Genomic DNA, 22,535 nt, shown 5'->3' on the forward strand with positions numbered 1-22,535 from the left:
GCGAGACTGCAATAAAATAGTAAAAGTTTGAAAAATTCATCTTTTAGATATAATGTTGCCAGGGTCCATCAGCATTAATATAAGTATACAATAACTGCGTCAGTTAAAGACCTTTTAAACCTTTTAGCGCAATCACTGCTAGATTCATAAGTCCAAAAGTGTCATAAGAGTAAATATAAGGCACTCTAGAAGGAAACCCAAAGCAAGAAAATTTTAGAAAAATATTTGCATTGAAAGTTTTTTTATTATGATAACCTATAATATAAGGAATTTTCAGGAACGTGCTAAATTTGCAATATTTAAATCATGGCATCAGTCAGAGATTTAGATTTGCGGTTCTTTGAGCTTTTAAATTTCCGTTAAAGCTTTCGCTTAAATTTTTAGTGAAAGCTTATCGTGCGTACAATTTTGAAATAAATATATAAACGCTTTTCGGTGACTGAACTTTCAATTTGCGGATAAAGCTTTCGTTCTTTAAGCTTTAAAACTTTTATTAAAGCTTTCGCTTAAGCTTTTGTGAAAGTTTACAGTGTGCACAATTAGGTTTAGGTTTGTGGTTCTTTGAGCTTTAAAATTTTCTCTTAACCTTTTGATGAAAGTTTTCCGTGTACACAATTTTGGAATAAATATATAAAAACTTTTCGGTGATTGAGCTTTGAATTCGCGGATAGAGCTTTCATTCTTTGAGCTTTTAAATTTCCGTTAAAGCTTTCGCTTAAGCTTTCTGAAAGTTTATCGTGTGCACAATTTTTAAATAAGTACAATATTTAAACACTTTTTGATATTTGAGCTTGCAATTTACCGTGAAGCTTTCGTTTAAACTTTCGGGGAAATATTACTGTGTGTACAATTTTTAAGAAATACATATATAAAACTTTTTTGGTGTCAGAGCTTTCAACATTCCGTCAGAGCTTTCAACTTTCGCTTAAACTTTTTGTAAAATCTTACCATGGGCACAATTTTTAAATAATTATAAAAAAGCCTTTTGATAGTTGAACTTTCGATTTGCGGATGGTGCTTTCGCTTTAACTTTTGGTGAAAGCTTTCCTTAGGCATAATAATTGAAACGACTTTTAAATGACTATATAACTAAACCGAGCTTTCACGTTCGTTATGTTGATTAATTATTTCCGAGTCATTTGATCATGTCGCTCATTAAAGCAGAATTTAAAAAAATAAAACAAGTGTTTTCTCATAGCGGGTAACAGAGGATCATATCACCATTACAATAACCAAATCTTGACAAAAAGCCATACTTGAAAAATTCAAGTATTTTAGTTTTACACGGTGTTATACTCATTACATACAAACATTCATTCAAGCGGTGGCAAAATGGCACGAAATTTATCGTCATCAACTAATCCACACTGCAATCCATAGTCCAGTATATATGTATGTATTTCCCAGCCAGCGCAACACGTAGGGATGATAAGATAAGAAGCGATTGAAATTTGCAAAAGAGACAAATATAATATAGATACATACACATATAAAAACATATTATGTATTGAAGGTTAATGTGTCACACTCAACTACAAAGTGTACGTAGATCACTAAGTAATACGCCCCAGTGACTCCATTGAATAGCATGAAAGTGAGCGCCATAACAAAATGGCGATAAAAAATGTATAAAAAAATAGCAAAGCGCACAACTTGAGACACTCGCAAGCAGCGGGTGAGATAATTCGCGTAAATTAGCAGGGTGAGCGGTAAGTGGTAGATTAAGATTGACAAGGGGTTGCTGATATGAGCGATGGGCTTATTACGGTCGTGCGAGCATAACATTGTCATGTAGGAAATTTATTCGATTGGCATTAGGACGCTACGGCCGACGTTTATCATGTCTTATTGCTTGTAGTTGTAATTGCAAATGCTATGTATATATGTGTGTGTGTATGTGAGATGTGGCACATATACGTTATGGATTTTATTGGCATGCAGACACCCCTGTTGCAAACTACAACTACAAGTTCATCGTGTCAACTATTATTAGTTTGAGTTTTGTTGTTGTTGTAGTGCTATTGTTTCTGTCACTCAAACTTAGACAATCCCTTCAACGAGTGCTTAAAGCGACTGTCTAACACACATATATAGATACAAATGACGACAGCGGGAAGCTGGTCTGCATATGCACATAAATGTTTGTATATGCACGCATAACAACAACAACTGCAGATAAACACCACGCTTAGCTGCTCGACATGCTATCTAGGCCACTGCAGCCCCAAGCAATGCCACGTCGTGTTGCTATTGCTTATATGATAACGGTACTTTTGCTTGTTTTTGTTATTGCTAAAGCTGCTGCAACACCAACACTGCTTGTCGGGCACTTAATCCGAAGCGTGTTTTATCTATTTGTGGCAACCAAACACACATACCCGCACACCCTGCCAACGATGAGTGGATATTGGCTGTCAGCGCAGCACACCAGTGGATACGCTGCTATGTGCTGACCATTTCCCGTTGCAAGGGAATATCCGAGTCACGCAGCGTGGCTGCTTTGGCCACCTAATCGCGCTGTGGCCGCTTATGCACTTTCGAGACTCACGCGAACACTTTCCATCCGTTTAAGTGCGATTTCTTTAAAATGATGAATGACAGTTGGCAGTTGGTGTGAAATGAAGACAACAAATATAACCACATACGCATGCAAGCAAATATAGCCACATATATGGCATCGTATCTAGGGTGTTGAGAGGATTGTGTACATCGGAGATGAACAGGAGGATATGTAAGCATTTGTGTGTGAGTATGTGCATGTGTGCCGTTATGTGCACTAAAATGACGTTTAATACCGTTATAATCCCACAACAACAACGCTGTCAATTTGAAGTTATGAGCTGCCGCATTCTCTGTTCACATCAGGAAAGGGGGGCAACCCTATTGCGGCATCTTCCACGAGCTGAAGCTTATATGTACATTAGGGTGGAACCAGAATTAAATATTTTTTTTCGTTTGGTACTTTAAAAGTTACGTACAGACACCACCTTTTTTTGCAGGGCATTTAGTTTTCTACAAAATATATGAAAAGAAATATTTTTTCAAGTAATTGGAAGCCAGTTTTGAATTTTTTTTATCTGAAAAAAAGAAAAAAGTATAAATCTATAAGGCGGAGGACCTTTCCGTTAAAATTAAAAGTTCAACCTTGGAGCGACTTTCTTAGATCTGTCTAGGAACCCATTTTTCAGTGAAGCTATTAAAAAATCGATTATTTTCTGACCGACCCTAATGCTCTCATATACCTAAACAAATACACTTGACCATTGAGAAAGAATGCCAGTATGTGTTAGCTTTGATGGATGGATAAAAGCGCTTACATGCTTTACTGCTGGCAGCGTTTATCTCCTCAAGTTTTGTTTGAAGCTGTCGTTCGTTGTGCGACTTAAGCGCATTTGAGTTTAATGAATGAAGCCAATAAAATAAATACATGTCGGATACGTGCAGAAAAAGAAAGAAATACGCTGAAAAATTAAATGCAGCTTATTTTCTTGAAGCTAAGCGGGAGCGAGTGGGGTTTAAAAATTCAGTACTAAAATTTTGTTGAATTAATGTTGCCACAATATGTTGCAAATTGTAGCAAAGCGGTTATATTCACTTGTAAGCCTTTTTTATCCACTTGTAAACCCTTTTACTAGTTGTTTTGCGAAATTGCATTTTTTAAGACAATAAATGTACTATAAATAGTAAGCATTTACAGAATTGAATATACTCGAATAATCGGTGATCCATTTTAAAGTAATTATATGCCTATGTTCACATAGCGCTTTTCCAGGAGGACCTCGGAAAAAGGAAGTTTGTCGGTGAGAAAAACTTTCAGTTTGGAGCTGATTTCACTAAGTCAAAGAACTTTTACAAATATATTCATATCTCTGAAATTATGGGAAAAATTCTATCGCTTCCAGGGAGGTGCAAAAGTAATAGTTCTATCAGAAGATGCTATAAATTTTGCAATTGACCTCTAGTGTGAGTTCTGTTTTGACACATGTGTAGTAAACACATGCGGAAGGCACGTAAATAAACAATGGTATACGGGTTATTGGTAACTATTTATTTGACCAAGGCCCATTTCCATCTTAGCGAGTACGTAAATAAGCAAAATTTACGCTTCTGGGTCACTGAAAATCCGCGTGTAAACCACGAACAGCCATTACACCCTCTCAAAGGCACTGTCACCAGCAAGATCGTCTGATATGACCGCTCCAGACTTCTCTTTGTAGTGTTTTTTGAGGTCGCGGATTTATGTCAACAAGCCTCAGATTCTTGCAGCTCTTAAAGACAATATCTGTCAAGAATGTGAGGATCTATCGCCGGAAGTTATGGCCAAAGTGATGGAAAATCCCATAAAAGGGGCTCAAATGACAATCAACTGTGGCGGCGGCTATTTGTATGATATCATATTCTCGACTTTATGTAAAAAAATTTAAAAGACCAAATAAAAATAATCTAAGAAAAAGCAGAATCACAGTTTTTCATTTTTTAAAAAAATTACAGCCAAAAACATCAGAAGGTTTTATTTTGCGCCATTTTGTATTATTTTATTCAATAAGAATAAGTTTGAAGGCGTATAAACTGTTTTAGAGAGAGAGAGAGTTGCCATATTAGAGTTTTCCAAGAAATTTATAAACAACTTTCTCTTTTACAAAGTTAATAGAAGCCAAATATTTCTATTGTGAAGTAGATAAATAGATAGATCTTTGGCAGGCTCTTTGTGAAACCACCGAGACTAAGATCTCCTCACACTGTTGTCTCCTCTATATATCATCCCGTGCTCCTGATGACGTTCATCAATACGAAACGTTTTATATCTGCAACCGCTTAAGCTTCGTTCACAAACCCTTGAACGATAGTTGCGACTATTTCCCTGTATTGAACTTTGTATTCGCATATAAGATGTTTTACGGTCTCCTCTTCTTCTATCTCCCGACAGTTTCTACAATTTTCGTTATGATTACGCTCCTTGCCGGGACAAGAAATTTCTCTTTATTTGATGTGATCTACGCTGAAGGGGTCTGGTAGACAGAAGGCGATTTTAATATTTAATTTTACTGAAAAGTCACCATCCACTGGATTATCTAGTTAGTACCTATTCGTTTAGACCAGTGGTTCCCAAACTTATTTTGTCTACCGCCCACTTTGAGAATAAATATTTTTTTAGCGCCCCCCATTTTTTCACCTATTTAAAAACCACTATAACTTCAAATTAATTATTGTGACCTATATATGTATATTAACGGAGAATTCTAAACGAAACTTTTACTATAACCAGCAACTTGAAACCTGAGCGCAGTAGGTAACATACAACGGCGCTTAGGTCTCAAGTTAACTCTTACGGGCTCCACCTGCCAATAAGTATGATTATTTGAAACACAACTTTATACTATTAAAACAGAGAATCTTTTATTAAAAATTAAACTAAAATAATCGATCCATATATAAAAACTAATGTGAAGAATGAATCTGATGCTCTTTAATAAGTTTGTTAATATCAGGTTCCTATTTACTCAAGAACAGTCGCAAGTCGCCACGTTCGGCAAGCAAACGATTTCTATTTTTAGTAAGCAGTGTTGTCACAGCACTAAATCCACGTTCACACAAATATGACGATGGGAATGCTATCAAGAATCGTTGAAGGATTGACCACAATCCAGGGTACAATTGCGAGATCGGTTTTTGTAGCCAAAATTCTTGGAACCATTTTTGAACTTGATTTTTATTTCCTCGTTTGTTGTCAATTCTATAAGTTCTTCTTCCAGCTGAGGTGACATTGCTGTGTTGACATTTGAAAACGGATCCAGCACCCAGTCTGATATCTTTAGTTTCCAAGAACTAATCTATCATTCAAAGAGCTGTTGCGGATTTTATTGACTGCTTTGATGACATATTGCAGTGATTGAAATAGTTTTTCACTTAAGTTTCTAGCAACTAAATGTTGTCTATGAATAATGCAATGTACGCCAAGGACATCAGGAATTTTATTTTTAAGTGCGCTATTAAGCCTTTATGGCACCCTATCATAGCCGGAGCGCCATCCGTAGCAATTGAAATAATATTTTTCAAAGGAATCTCTTTCTCATCGCAAAACTTTTCCCAATATATTGAATATGGTTTCGCCTTTTGTATCGGTCTCTAAATTTCTAGCAAATAATAGTTCTTAACATATTTTCTCATCTCTACGCCTCTTTCTACACAATGCCTCCATTTTCTTTCTGGGTCTCTTACCGCCCCCCTTGACACCTGCAGTGCCCACAAGGGGGCGTTATCGCCCACTTTAGGAAACACTGGTTTAGATGCTTATTCCTGCGTTCCTGTCCACCTCGCCCATTTTCCACCTTCCTTTGGACGGAAAAGCAATATTGGGGAAGGGTTCTTTCAGTCTAAGAGCTGACTTCGCTCCTAGTTACTTACAGAACAAGTCTATTGCCAGTGTAAAAATAAAATGACGGTAGGTGCATGACTTGGCATTGCTTTTTTCTTTGTCCCTTGTTTGCTATCCATATGCCTTGCAAGATATTCCTCTTTCTATAACCAATATTTTGACAAAAAAGTACCCGGAAATTGTAAATAAAACGCATAATATTTATTGATTAACCAATATGTATTTTGCCGCCTTCAAAGTAGTCCCCACAAGATGTAATACAGGTTTGTCCATGATTTTTTCAGGATCGAAACACTTTTCATAAATACTTTTTGGATTTTCAGCTCCTTTAGTGAATTTTGTTTTATCTGTTCAATAGACTGAATCTGGTACCATAAATCTGGTCTGAATCGGCAAAATCTGGTGAATACTGTGCTTGATCCTTGATATTCATTGTGTGTTTGGCTTTGAATTCAGTAACAATCGTACTCTTTAAAAAAAAATCTGATTTATGATTTACCCAAAAATATCCATCAAAATCATTTGAACAGACTCGCGAGAGATGTCGAGCTCTCTTGTCATCTCTCTTACTCTTGATGACGATTTCAAGCACCATATCCTTCAGTTTTTTAATCTTTTTATCAGTTGAAGAGGTCGAAGATCGTCCAGAATGTGAAATGTTGCATAAAGTAATGATTCGATCTCTGAAGAAATTATTTAAATCGAGCTACTATAGTATATATGTAGCTGTCATACCAGCTAACCGACCAAAGTTCCTGTAAGGAATTTTTTTTTAAATTTGTGAAGTATATTTTATAGCTACAGTTTAACCATAATTCACACTTTTTCTTGTGTTTTTTTCGGTTTAATTTTATAGAAGAGCTTTCCAGATTTAAACCTACACATACATGAGCATACAAACTCCAATATAAATGGTTGTAACATACTGAAACTTGAAATGGCATAGAAACTAAAATGATTTCTTAAAAAAATAAAAAACACGATGTACCATGAATGATATTATATATATATATTTATAAACGAAGGCACACTTTCAAGCACCTACATACATACGTATACTCTGAAATATTTGCCAAGCTTTATACATCACTGCTAGATGTGTATGTCATGTACTTTTGTACTTCACTATTTCCAGTCTTCTATCTTATAATTTCTGCAAATACCACGATTTTTTCCTTTTTTGAGACAAACACACACACTCGCACTGTCTCTTACACGCTCACGAAGCGTAATTAATTGGATAACACGTGAACGTGAGTTTTCATTTTGGCGAATTAGAATTCATTGCAGGCGAAGCGTAGTTGTCAGCCAGCCAGCTGTTGGCAAGCGATGTAAGCTAATACAACACATAGTTGCCAGCAAAATGCAAAAGCAAAACAAAACAAAAAATTTTCCAAAGAAATTCCATTGAAAGCAGAGGAAAAATGAAAGACAAAGTGAACACGCTAGCAAATCCGCCACTCGCAAGCAAGAAAGCTGCAACACACTATTCATATGCTCGATGCTGTGAAGCTGAAGCTACTTCTTTTTCCAACTGATTTCCGCGCGCAAAAGCAGATAAGCGCGCACGCTGCACAGAAAGCACAAAACGGCGAATAACAAAAACAAAATATGCAAGGAATCGCAGGAAAATTGCTAAGCGCTTGTGTGTGTGAGTGTACCTTGTTCACATATACCCATACACCTGTTTTCGTAAATAAAAATACATATGTATGCATGAGTGTGTTTGGGGGATTATGTGTGTGTGTGTGTGCAGCGGCAACAGCTGTGCCGTGAATCAAAGGCAACTTGGCCTTAAATTGAAAAATATGGAACGTGTGTAGGCGAGCAGTTATGAAAAGGAATGTTCGGACTAATTGAAAGGGACTTGTTGCCGTTTTCTTTTGTTAATTTAAATTTAAATCGTGTTTAAATAATTAGTTCAGTCTTTTAGAAGTTATATTTTTTTTATAGAAAATATTTAGAAGGAAGTGAGATTTTGATGTTTTGCTACGTTTGATGAAAGTAGAGTGCCCGACCTATACTCTTGTTGTTTTAGCAAAAGATTCGGGGCTTTTGCTACGACTCTCGCAATGACAATCTTGGTACCCAAAAAATTGACAAAAACTTGTGTTGACTGGATGCAAAGCACATCTTAATATCCTGTTTTTGACAGGCTTCTAGCATAAGTCGGCCGATACTGCTGCAATTTCACGTTCGATATTCGTACGAAGCTCATCAATCGTCGCTGAATTGTTGACATAGACCACAGACTTGACGTAGCCCCACAGGAAATAGTCTAACGGCATCAAATCGCACGACCGAGGCGGAAAATTGACTAGGTAATTTCGAGAGATAAAACGTTCAGCAAACTTGGTTTTAAATAAAACCAACAAAACCTGCGGCGACTTCTTGTTGGAACCACATATTGTCCAAGCCCGTAACGTCCAATTCGGCACAAAAATATTTGGTTGTCATTGACCGGTAGCGATTCCCATTCGCAGTTACGTGCCGGTCTTGGTCATCGCGGAAGTAGTTCGATCCAATGACGCCGCCGGCCCATAAACCGCACCAAATCGTAATTTTTTCGGGATGTGATGGTTACTCATGTACATACGTGTGGATTGCTGCCTGACCAGTAATGCATATTTTGCTTATTGCCGAAGCCATTCATCCAGAAATGAGCCTCATCGTTGAAGATGAATTTTCGATGAAAATCCGAATGTCTTTCAAGTTGTTGCTCAGCCTAATTCACGAACAAACGAAGATTCTGATGGTCAAGCGGCTTCAGTTTTTGCGTCAATTTGATCTTACAAGGACGCGGGCCAAGATCTTTTCGCAAAATTCGTTAAAACGACGTCACAGAGGTGTCCAGCGCTTGTGAGGTACAGATTTGGGTCATCCTCAATTGTTGCGCTTGCAGCAGCAATATTCTCGACACTACGGAAACTTCTTTGTTTCACTGGCAGGGAAACACTTTACACTGTGATTGTGGATTCAAATTTTTCTACTTGACGCTTAAGTGTTGATCTGACAGGACAATTATGACGATCACAAATTGGACGTAGTTGAGGCCGTTGACTCCGGATTTCGGTACGAAAATTTTAATAGTTTCAACGCGTTGTTGGTACGTATAACTTTACACTATGAAAATTCAAATCCTGCTGAAGAAAAATGTTGAAAGAGCGGGAAAAATATGGTGCCGTTTGTGGACCCTATCGGTCTACTTTTTAGCGTCTCTTTGAAAAAACCCTTTACATCTATTAGTCAAGCGGAGTAAACTTTCAGTTTTTACGTCTAATAGAAGGCGAGTAACAGAAGAGAAGGAAAATTCCAAGAAGCAACTAAGCATGAATACGCGTGTCTCATTAAATTTAAAGATAGCATTTTTAATTGGAATTTTGGTTGCAACCTTAGAAATATGTTCACAATTATCTGCGAGAAAAAGAAACTAAAATGTGTCCGAACCATTCTTTTCATTGCTATCTTTCCAGCAATTATGTCAAGGCTAACGGAAAGCTTGCGAGCAAATGCGTAATGTAAACAAAAGGCTTACTGTAAAGTTTTCTATTTTAATGCCACTTGTACTATTTGCCATGCCCTTTGTCGCAGCCACTCAACCGCCAAGCGACCCCTAACACCCTGACACACACCCCTAACACGCAGACACCCACTCATTCATACCCAAGCACACCTCAACCTGACGGCCTCATAATAATTGCGCTAAGTGTAAACAAAACGCTCGCACGCATTTGACACAATTTTTGTCTATTTTCAAATCTACTCTCCAGCCCATGCTGTGCGCTGTGCCGCTGTGTGGCGCCACGGCCTGCGCCGTGTCCGCTTGCGCTCAATAAATCGCACAGTAAACACGCTGTTGAGTTGTAGCGCCATTGTGAGCGGCAATAAAAAAGTATTACAACATTCAAATTGGCCATTGTCGTAACTAGTATGTAACCAACGCACCTACACACACCCACATGCATAGGCACACCTGGCCGCGCTTCCAAAGCGCCACCAGACCAAGGTCATGACACCATTTTGCGCACGGTGCCACCGGTGTCGTTGGAGAGCTCAAAAGCTTAGCACAAAATACATTTTAAAGCAACTGCCGCTGCTGCTATTGTTGTTGTTTTACTTTTTTCTTCTTTTATTGTAGTAATGTATAATGAATTGCTGCAAGTGGTGGGCGAAAAAAGGGTTATGATCCCCGAAACGCCTCCGACTGGTGTTGGGCTCGGTGGCTGAGTGACATTCATTGCTGTGACGCGGTTGCTCACCTGCCGGGTGCCGAAACACACACCCTTACTTTGAAAAATTTTGCTATATATATGTGTGAGTGTATGCGTGCCGAGCGTTGCTCTGCAGCTCGTAGAGGTTCGGCTGTAATTGTGTCTTAATGACGACAAACAATGGCAGGATGTGCTCGCTGGGTTTCCGCAAGCTTGAACAAAATTGCCACCCGCCTCATTATAAACTACAAAAGGAGAGGGCAGAGCGGGTGTTGGTGCTTTTTGTTTTATCGCTTTTATTGTCGTCATTGTTGATGTGCTTAATGTCACTTTTTTGTTGTTGAAATTTATTAGGCTCAGCATGAGCACGGCACACGGGTTGACTCCTTAACAATGACATTGGATATAACAAGCGGATGATTAAGCCAGTGAGCGAGTATAAAAATGTGATTTGTTTGCTGAGTAGGTAACTCTTAACTCCAAAGAAGGTACTCAAATATTAAAAATTCAAATGATTTTGGTGAATTGACTATATGGCCGCGTAGGTTGCTATCAAATTAATAGAGTTTGAGTTTCTAAATAAGCACATGTGAGAGCTGTTGTAGAACCACTAGAGTTGATCTATTGAAATTATGCAGAGAACACTTCTTCAAGGTGCTGAATGGAAATGGTGGTGAACACGATTGTCTAATCAATGACGATGTAGCAGACGTAACGGTCGCAGCAATTACCTATCTGAAGAAAAACAAATCAATCCCGATGGATTGTCCGTCGAGCCATTCAAATACGGCGGCGAAAAACTGATCAGCTTCTTTGTAAAATATCACCGACGAAAGCATGCCCGACGTTTGGAATTTACGTGTGCTCTGCCCAATCCAGAAACAGGGTGTCCCCACAATCTGAGCCAACTACCCTACAGATTAAAACCCTGCTTTTATCTTATCAGGATACCTTCTGGCCTGGAAAATCAATAATTGACTAGATATTCATCAACAACAGTGAAAAGAGGATCTACATACATCACCCTTTTGTCGATTTTAAAGCAGCATTTGACAGCACAAAAATGAGCTGCTTTTATGCCTTTGAATTTGGTCTATCTACAAAATTAATACGGTTGTGTAAACTGACCGCCGGAGGAAGTAGAGGAAAAGACAAACCAGCATTGCTTTGGAGGGACCAGGTGGAGAGACACTTGGATACAGTTGGGATTGGCGCCAAGCAGTGAAAAGGAATAACAACTGGCGCGCTGTTGAAAATTCGGCTACAACGCGTAAGCGGTGTCTACGCAAGAAGAAGCATACATGTGAGAGCATTCGGTAATTTGTGCAAGCTTTGACATTACATTTTTTAGATCATAGAATCACAATACGAAACTCTAGCGGCTGTTTCTCTGTACACATACCTGCGAGTGACTTGATTCAAAGTGTAAGGGAAAGGTTGGTAGAAGAGTATATTGCCAGGAACTCGCTTTCAACTTCAGCCTTAGACTTCTTGACTATTGGTGAGTTTTCAAGTAGAGATTGGAGTCATTAAGAAGCCATAGATTTATTGCTCCGGAGTGCAGCCTTCTTCAGAGGAGTGACTATCCGTCGGATAGCAAGGAGGTGAGACTAGTTTTTAGTTTCTATATTTTTACTGAACAAATTTAGCAAAAAGATAGCCACTCTTTTTGTTTTCATCTGTATATTCGTACTTGTCATACAATAACTGTTCCGCTGTAACCATATTTTAATTGAACACAAAGGAGTTCAACGGAAACTATACCACAATGCCTCACTCAATTCACAACCTAATCTGTTTGCATTATTAAAATGTCGTTCAAATTTTTTCACACCAACAACAAAATCCAATGGGTAGTCAGAGTCGTTGTGGGCTTATGAAGCGCTGTCCCAACTACTTACCATAGTTCACTAACATCAAACTCACGAGCTCAAATTGTTTTGTCTGCCGTGTTTTACCTTTCATTTCGCGCGAACTTTTGAGAATTCTCGACGATTTTAACTTCCTACGCATTTACAGTGACGACCTGATGCCACGTTGTGGCAGTTAAATGCTTGCCTCAATGATATTGTGCCATTGAAGCTGATGCCACGATGATGATAATTTCGCCAGCACTCAGCTTCGCTCAACAACACAAATATCTTGCATATATGTATGTATATTTGAATAAAGGTGCCGTTAAGAGACGAGGGTTTTGTATCAAATAGTGAGACATACGCAGCCGCACACGCACAAATGGAAGTACACTGTGTAGCAATAAAATTGCGCGCAGGCGGCAATATCGTCGCGACAATAACGAGTTGTTTGCTCATTTATGGCCAACTTCGACGTTGACGCTCTGTGCGAATCACTCGCTAGAGTGGCCAACCGTGTGCCGTATCGAATGTGTGTATGTACTGTGTGAGTGTATGCATCTATAGTATAGGAACACATGTATATAGGAGTGTGTGTTGAAGTCTTTGTGAAGGAGTGTTTGTTTTTATATTATTACTGCTTTACTCTGGTTAGTACTGGTTAGTGAGAGCAGGTATAGGTTATTGTGCAGTCTCCAAATCACTAAATAAAAGTGGAAACTTTTGGTGTTCTTTTCTTGTTTTTGATATATATTTTTAAATGAGTACCAAGAGTGTTTTCCAATGAGAAAACATTTGCTTTGCATTTTTAATTTTTTCTTTTTATGAATGTGGTAACTTATGTTGCGTTGTCACTAGTGTGATGGGTCGAATAATCCAGATTTACATCGAAAAATCATCTTCTTCTTCTTTGACGATGGAGTTTATATAAATTTATTTATTTTTATTTTTTTTTTGTTATTTGTTCATATTACGCCAGAGAAGTTTTCACTACAGTCAATATTCTCGTATATATTTGGGGAGGGTTGCCAATTGTGTCTCGAGTTATAATAAGTAAAATATTTATATTTTATAGGTAAATATGCTGCCACCAAGGCTCAATGATCACTGAATCCTCCATTTTTATGCACTATCGTAGACTCTAATCTCGTTATCCCGTTTCTTCGTTGCGCTCAATCCATTAGTGAAACTACTTATATCCGTAATGATACAACCATTGAAGGTTTGGTGTCTGATTGGTTCCAAGTATGCTGTGTCGGATTTGTAATAGAGCTGGGCATTCACAGAAAAAGTAAAAGTTCGTTTTCGTATGGCCTTCGAGCGTTTTATGTGGCAAAATTTTATTTAAAATAAAATTCTGGCCTACTTTCCAACAAATGGTCTAATTACCTTTGTTTTTTTTATTGTTTTTAGCTTTTACATTTTAATATACTAGAAAACCTTGCCAAAGCTAATAGAATGAGGCATGAATCTCTTTGAAAATATTTCTACACTTTAATTAAAATCCACTCAAATTCAATTATGCCCAGTTTCCTACAACACAAACGCACATGTGCAACGCACCGTATAATAAAATCACTACTCCATGCTTTAAAATGTACAAAGGCAACTCTGCTGCAAAAACACATAAATAAAGCGGAGACGGCGAGCGGTGGGGAGAGAAGCAGCAAAGTTTGGTAGCAAAGCAAATACATCAGCGCTAATTGACTTGACTGTTACATCATTAAATTGGCAACACAAATAGCTGCCGGCCGCAAAAGTCAGCAGCTCAAAATTTAAGAAGAAACCAAAACAAATAAAAAGTGAAAATATAAGTCGCAAGAAATGAAAAGGAAAAATTGCAAACAAAAATACGAAAAAGAATTGAAGAAAAAACCAAAAAGAGATGCAGCAGCCAAAGAAAGGCAATGGACAAATAAGTAAAATCAACAAATAACAACTACAACAAGCAATTCGTGTGCTGTGCGGCCGACTTGTGCACGCGTCACTCATACGCCCTGCGGTGCGGAATTTAAAGTGTCCACAAATACGCCTTAAATCAAGCGTCAGCCGCAGAGCAGCTCGAGTCGCCGCAGCGCAGTCGCTTGTGCGTCCAGCTTAAGTGCTGCTTTTCTGTTGGCTTGTTGCGGTTCTTTCTTCCTTTTAGTGGAAATATTTAAGAAAAAGAGCTGGAGCAAGAAATTAATTAAATTTCGTAAAAAAGCAACAAAAAAAATAAAAATGGTTGAATCAAAAATTAAACTGTGAGTAAAATGTATACAACACACACACACATACTTACATATGGACATTTGGTAATACTCCAATGAAAATAAATTTGCTGCAAAGCATGTAACGGCGCATTTTATAAACAACAACAAGGAATTAAACCAAAAGGCAAACAGCGAAGCGCAAGATATGCAAATGCAGAAATTACAAAAAAAAAGCAAAAAAAACAGTTAATATGAAAACAAAAATAACAGCAACAATCAGCAGGCGGCGACATCCAACGCCATCACCGCCGCACAATCAACACTGCCGGCCGCAACCGTAACAGTAATAGTAACGGGAATGTGCATGAACGCAACAATAAATTCGCTCTGAGCATAATAAATCATCGTGCAACATTTCAGCAGTTCAGTTGTCTGGCGAAATTGCCTCGCCAGAATTGCCTGCTCGCCGCTGCTGCGGCTACTTTAGCCAAGTCGGGCCAATGATGTTGCGCTGCCTCTGCCCCACCTTCCGCTATGCTAACTATTGTTTATTGTTGCAGTTGTGGCCGCTAGTTTATTTTCGCCTCACTTACCTTTTTCGTTCTTTGTGCCCTTACTACTGCTCGCCCACATCCTCCCCTTTATCCTCTACCCACCCAGCTGTGATGCGAACATAACACAATCAATTCGTATTTTAAAATTCATGTCGTGTATTGTATGCTCCATTTTTACTGTTATAACATTTCCGTATTTTGTTCTTGTTGTTGCTGTTGCTATGTACATAACTAGCGGTAGTTTCGTTGATTTAGTTGCTTTATTTGCTCGCTGATTCAGTTTGGTTTGTGCCATAACAGCAACTGATTTGGAAATTGTCATTGTCCGTGTTACAGTTAGTTGCATTTTGTGTCCAATTTTCATGAGACCGCCCATATTATATTGTGGCGTACATACAAAGCTGTGTAGAAATAAATTCAGTTTGTTTGGCAATACTTTGCGGCCAACAATGGTTGCCAAAAATTGCAATTATGTTGTTGGTGGTCGGAGTGAGGGAACGAGGAATTGACTTATTAGCTGTGTGTAGCAAGTAAGCGGTCCGTCGACCGGTTTATGTACTAAGTTGGAGAGAATGTATGTAGTACTCCCTTTTGGTATTACTGAACTAAAGAGTTAGCGGAGACTAAACATGATTTAAGGGGCACACTTTGTGGTGAAATTATAAAAAAAATACATACAGATTTGTTATTTTTGCACATAATTATATACAATTAATATCATACTAAAATTTTAAATATGTTTTGAGTTTTAATAGTATTTGTCTAACTAAATGTAGCGATTACTCGGAGACAAGTGTCCCGATCACTATAAAATTTTTATGTCTATTTACCATATATACATATATTTTCTATACTATGATCTAGCAACTTTTTATTTGATTAATAATTGATTTGACAGACCTAAAAATTATTAAGTAAATTTAATACTTATTTCAAAGGAAGTCATTTGTTCAAATTTGGACTTTTTACGACCCTTTTCATTACAGGAACAATATCTTCTATAAAATATTATTTTTAGGTTTAATCCACTGAGAAGTCCGAAATCACTGTAGCAGTGGCGACCTTTGGACAACGTGTGAACTTGAATATATTTAATTTTTCTCCTTTAAAACTATTACTTACTGGCTTTTTATTCATAAAGTATATACATATTTAAAAATATAACTTTAAAATTTTAGAACAAATGATACAGTATATATATTTTTTTTCGAAAAATGATACAGTATATATATTTTTTTTTCGAAATTACCAAAATTGGTAAGTGCGTAACAAAATCCACAGTTTCACTAAATTTTCCCCTCCAAATCCAACCTAACCACAAGATCCCGAAATTTCGGTAAAATTTTAGTTTAAAGATCAACTTTGAAAAGTTGAATCAGAAAATTCGTGAGTTGAGAATACCTAAACTTCATTGTTCATAAGTACAATATATATTCAAGTTACTTGATTTTAGTCTGGAATTGGGGTGATACTCATAAAAGCTGCATTCTGGGTTTCATTATATTATACGTAGTGCCACATCTATTGCAATAAATACTCGCAATTCATATTGTAGTCTACTATGTGTAGTATAACAAAGGTTTATCCATTACGAGACTCCCTAATTTTTTAATGAAAACACACAGAAACTTCATTATTAATGGAGAGAGTTTATTATTTTTCCAGAGAACATTCTTTGGTATTTATTTTTGACGATTATCTCTTTCAGTTGTTGGCGCGGCTTCGTCTCAGATGTTCCATCCACTGAGTTGATTTTTCAATGACTCGTACGCACATTTCGACTGGTAACTGACGAATGACAGGCACGATGTTATACTTCATGCCCTGAATCGAAGCCGGATTGTCTACATAGATCTTAGCCCTTACATATCCCCACAGAAAGTGATTTCATTCGATCTAGGTGGCCAATCGACCGGCCCAAAACGTGAAATTTTCTGCTCAACGAAGTATTCTTTCAATAAACCCATTGATTGATGCGATATGTGGGAATTAGCGCCGTTTTGATGAAAGCGAGTATCGCTGAGATCACGAGCTTTAATTTCTGACATCTAATAGTCGGTTATCATGGCTCGATAACTGTCACCATAGACGGTATCTTTTCGAAGAATTATGGGCTGATGATTCCACCGAACCCTAAATCACACCAAACCATTATTTTTTCTGGATGAAATGGCAGCTCTTCGGATTGTCGGATCTTCTTGGAACATTTCAAGAACCATAGAGTGCATCGATTCGTTTGTGAAGATCGAGTTTGCTCAGTATGTCGATTATGCTGACCATAAATTCGAAAGTGATTTTTATACTCTCGCAATAAAGTTGCTAAGGAGAGTATTATACATAGTTTTGTTCACATAACGGTTGTTTGTAAGTCCTAAAACTAAAAGAGTCAGATATAGGGTTATATATACCAAAGTGATCAGGGTGACGAGTAGAGTTGAAATCCGGATGTCTGCCTGTCCGTCCGTCCGTTGTTCAGGTGTAAGTTTTACGACGATGAAATGTCAAACAATATTGAACAAAAACACTATGACAGCTGGTCACTAAGCAAGGTTCCTTGGAGATGATTTCTGGCTGATTCCGAAGACGATGAGAATACAACTATCACTGACGACTCATGGGTGATCTGTAAAGAAAAAGCAATTGAAAAAAAGGACCGCTACTTAGATCGTGTAATAGAGAAACTTTTTCCGGTACTTTTTTAAACTTCCAACACGTTTTCACTTTCTTCTAAAAAAAAAACAATTGATTGTCATTAATTCCTGGTTTAGAGTAATAAAAAAAATTATAGCAATTTTAGTTACAGTATCTTTCACAAAGTTATAATTTCAAAGGCGCTTGATATAATTTCTCATTATCATCTTGACAAATTGTTACTTTAACTAATAAATCAGCTGGTGGGCCTACCTAATGTGGCTGACCAAGTGATTATTGAATGACTGATTATATTATATAGCGTTTCTGTAAGAGTATCTATATCATAACATTGCTTACATTCTGTAAAACTCTTAAATCGATGAGCTTCGTGCCTTAGCTTAGCATAAAATCGGGAGATGACTCTTTCGAGAACGACTGAAAATGATTAAACTTCACCTATTTGGGAGTCTTCTCCTGTAAAATTATTTGAACTGTCTATTCCAAAGCCCTGTATATGTCAAATGTCTCACCTCACACCGTACTCCGTATATACATAAGTACCCGATTGCACTTCGAGTGCGTAGTGGAAGCTCACAGACTTGGCGTCGAGTTGGTGTGCGAATTCGTGGAACTTTGGCGCACGAAAGGCTTTACTTCAGCAATACGCTGTTGATATAAATAAAGACTACAGCCAATAAGCCAATATTTATCAACCCGCCACACTCTTCCACGAATGCGATTACACTCACAAACAAATGTATGTATCTGCACATTATATGAAATTGGCTGCCTTGATATATATTCGTTCTTGGATTTCTGCTGCGCAACCAAAAGCAGTAGTGGACGCCTTGTTAACACCATATAATCTCGAAAGCGAAATCTTAATTTGGCTGTCGGCGCCAGTGAGAAAAAAATGGCCGCAACAACAATGTGAACGCAAAAAAGTGGCGAACAGAATGAAGAGAATAGAAATCCCACCGAGCTGCTTAAACCCTGCCAAGCCACTGGCTGACAGCTCGGCAGCCAAGTTGCCCACTGATAACGCAGTTGATGACAGCGGCAACACTAACAACAACATTGCCATAATCAAGTATAGTTGCAACAATAACAACAAGTAAATACCAGAAATAAGCAGCAACAGTCGCTTGGCACACGCTCTCGCTCGCAGACTCACTGGCGCCGTCGTCGCAGCCACCCGTGGGATGGCAACACAGCTTCCTGCCCGACATCCTGCTGTGCGCGCACTCCAGCTGTGCGACAATGAATAAACACAAAGTCTTAAAATTAATCCGAAATAATTAACCAAATAACAATTTCGCAAAGTGGCGTCGCCATCGCCTGCGCGCGTCCGCCCGCACGGGCCAAGCGCGTGCCAAATGCGTGTTCGCCGGCAGACGCTGTGCCCCCAAAGCCTCTCGCCGCTACGACTGTTGCTTTGCATGGAGTTCGGGTGAACATTTGTATGTGTTCCTAGACGCCGCTGGACTTCTTTGCTTAGTCCACACACACACATGCGCACACTCATCAGGCATGAGCTGCCAAACGCATAAATAAATTGCAAGAAAGCTTATTAAATACCGAAATAGAGAAATGAAGCGAATATATCTCCGCTAATGCTGACAGCGTACAGCGTGTTTGTCGATATGCGCGTGTGTGTACAAATTGACGTTTATGCTCAAACGTTAGACAGACGAAGATGCTCCAATCTCCACTCGCTGCATGTACATCTGTATTTATGTATGCTTGGTAAGCGCCGGCACTGGCATGTGTGTATATGTACGCAAGTGTGGAATCAGTAAAGGAGCGCAAAATCGAAACAGTTAAGCTGAGGAGCAGCAGCTGCCACTTGTGCTAATGTTTCCTTTTGATATTCAGAAATGTGAAATGTTTGAGTGCAACTTTTTACGCTCGAATGCGAACAGATGAAATATGAAAAATGACAGAAATTGTTGGAAAAAGAAAGAAAGTGAAGTTGGAGAAATGGCGAAATGAGAAAATGGATTGAAAAAGGATAAAGCGAACTGTTGAAAGGATTGAGTGCGCGTTTAACGGCGCATTTGTGCGAAAGGCGGGCGGATTATTTGGAGTAGAAAATATTTTGTGCGAAATTTGCTGGAGTTGTAAGTAGCTGCTTACGTCGGAAATCTTTACTTAACTTCAGCATAAAATATGCCTTGAGGGAATATAAGTTAAAGGAAATAAAGAAAAAGATTTCAATGGTTTATACTGGTCGGCTGTCACCACACATATAGACCTACTGCTCCTTAATAATGCCGGATGGTGGTTCAGTTTAATTTGAAGTATTTTTGAAAATTTTAAGAGCGACTCGATCTCTTCGCTTGAACTGCAAAGCTCCTAGATATCTGAGACGAATTGTAGGTATTACTAGACAGAAATATAGGAGGTTTTCCCGCGCCTCTCTTATGCCTACTTCTTATGTGACCTATCATAAAGCCAACAACCTTTTTGAGACCGTGTAAGTAAAAAGCATGCATGTTTTTCTTCGAACTTTTGGCTCTTGCACATGGTCTTACCGATCCTGCGTGTTCTTAAGACATTCCATTTCACCCTGATCCGTATGTCAGCCCTTTCGAAATTTTCATGACCAACCGCTTTTGTTGACTTCGGTATTATCTGTAGTGGTTCGTTAGCTAGACAGTCACTACATCAACTACTTCCCTTCTTCTGCGGACATTCTCTGAAGTAATACGATGTGATATTATTGCCTAATTGCCGTCTGAATATTGACGTATAAATTGACACTTTTTATGTTGTTTCCTGCGATGTTACCTTTATCACCCATTCGCCTTCTTGACCGTCTGTTGGATACGGAAATTTTTTAGTACTTTGCTTATTCGTTCATTTTTCACTAAATACGCGCCACATTGAGGCATTGAGAGGCAATTTTAAGCTGTGAAACCACCATATTTAATAATGTTTTCGTAACAGTCTGCTGCTAGAAAGAACTAAACACAGTTGGTTATGTTCGTTGAATGATGGGAATAATCGGGCTTTCTGATATCCGAATACTTGAAAATTTTGGGTCTAAATCATATTCACCTCTTGGTCTAGTTCAAAACTACATAACTCTAATAACTCTTCAGCAAATAGCGTGAAATATGTAAAAATATTAAGGATTATATCTGTTTTCCAATCCGCTGATTCTTTGATTTTTACTCTTTCTCACATTTGCTCGCCCAGTGTATCTCCATCCTCTCTTTTCAATCTCACCAACTCTATTCCTCTCTTTCTCTCTTGCTTTCTCTCTTTTCTTTTGGTCCTGCATCTTTCCGTGTGGTCTCTATAGAAAAGTAAAAATTTAATTGACTGAAATACGAACTTCTCATCCTTAACTCTTATACCAATATTTTTCCAAATGTTCTTTAAACACTTATTTTCTATGTAACTATGTATTTGTACGTACCTACACAAGTCATTATATGAAGTTGTCGGCGCTTCTCTAATGTTTGTGAGGACCTTAAGCATATTTTTTTAAATTCTTAGGCACCTAAATTAATATTGTTTGATCTGTAAAGAAATGAGAGCCTCACAAGGCCAATATTTCACTATATACATAGATGGCTCTCAAAATTCGTAAAGTGGTTATAAGTCAAGAAGAATTAATCAGAATCATATTTCCGAATTACTGTTGGCAAGATATATCATCTCCTCATGCTGATCATATACGTATATAGTGTATCTTATAGTTTCTCCAACGTGGTTTTCTGAGTGATGCAAAGGGTTTCAGGGTATAAAATTGCATAAATTTTCATTTGCAAACCTTGCAACAAGTTCATAAATTATAATGAATAATTCCAAAGCAAATAAGCAAACATAAAGCGCCTACCTTACAACAACATGCTGACGAGTTCATCTCATTTCAAAATAACTGTATTCAACCCTTCGCACATCGACGAACTCCGGGAACGCTGCGTTGCCTCTCTTGCCTGCCACCTACATATATCTGTGTGCCTGTCTGTAGGTAGTTCATTTTAAGAAAATTACTTTGCGCATTTCAGCTATTCATCATTTCGTATAATAACTTCAACAAAAGCAACAGCCGCATATGCCGTTAAACGGACGGCTGCTGACTTCGGCGTTGGTTGCGGCTGTGGCGCGTAGTGACGGCGCTGACGATGGCTGGCACTGTGGATGCTGCCCCCTACTACGCTTGCCGTTGCTGACGCCACAATGCTAACTACCGCCATCCGCTATTATGTAAATGAAAATGTTGCAACATCATGCGCCACAATTACAGTTCAATTCCAGCCGACAAACCGACAATGGATGTGAGATTACTAAGAGCTTTGCGCGCCGCCTTCTCACGCTATTTGTGAGCTCATCAAGCTTAGACCGGACCGGCAGCCGCCTTGCGCCGCAACGTCATTATTTTTCTGATGTGGCGCCCCCATCAAGCCAGCGGAAGCCGCCGCCCCAGTCGGCGGTGACCTTAGCTTTGTGTGAGTTGCTGGCTGCTGGTGGTCGTGGTGGCGACCGTTGAAATAAATGAAATGTGGCTGGCATTGTCCATCAGCGGCGCCAGCGGCAGCACAGCGCAAAGAGCAGCATCAGCAGCTTGTTGCCACTTCCTACACTCCGCTGACAGCCGTCGAGCCTTTTTCCGTCGTTTCGGCTTCAACACTGCCGGTTGTCGGCTTCTGGCGGCTGGACAACAGCAGCAGCAATTGTTGGAGCGCCACGGTCGCGCGGTTAAG

General features: G+C 38.6%; 1 protein-coding gene across 2 annotated transcripts in view; it reads left to right on the forward strand.

The window, feature by feature from the left end:
* Positions 1-22,535, forward strand: part of LOC105225748 (uncharacterized) — a 357,778-nt gene that overhangs the window by 59,679 nt on the left and 275,564 nt on the right. The window lies entirely within an intron of this gene.

Source organism: Bactrocera dorsalis, chromosome 2 (genome assembly GCF_023373825.1).
Source record: "Bactrocera dorsalis isolate Fly_Bdor chromosome 2, ASM2337382v1, whole genome shotgun sequence".
Taxonomy (NCBI): Eukaryota; Metazoa; Arthropoda; class Insecta; order Diptera; family Tephritidae; genus Bactrocera; species Bactrocera dorsalis.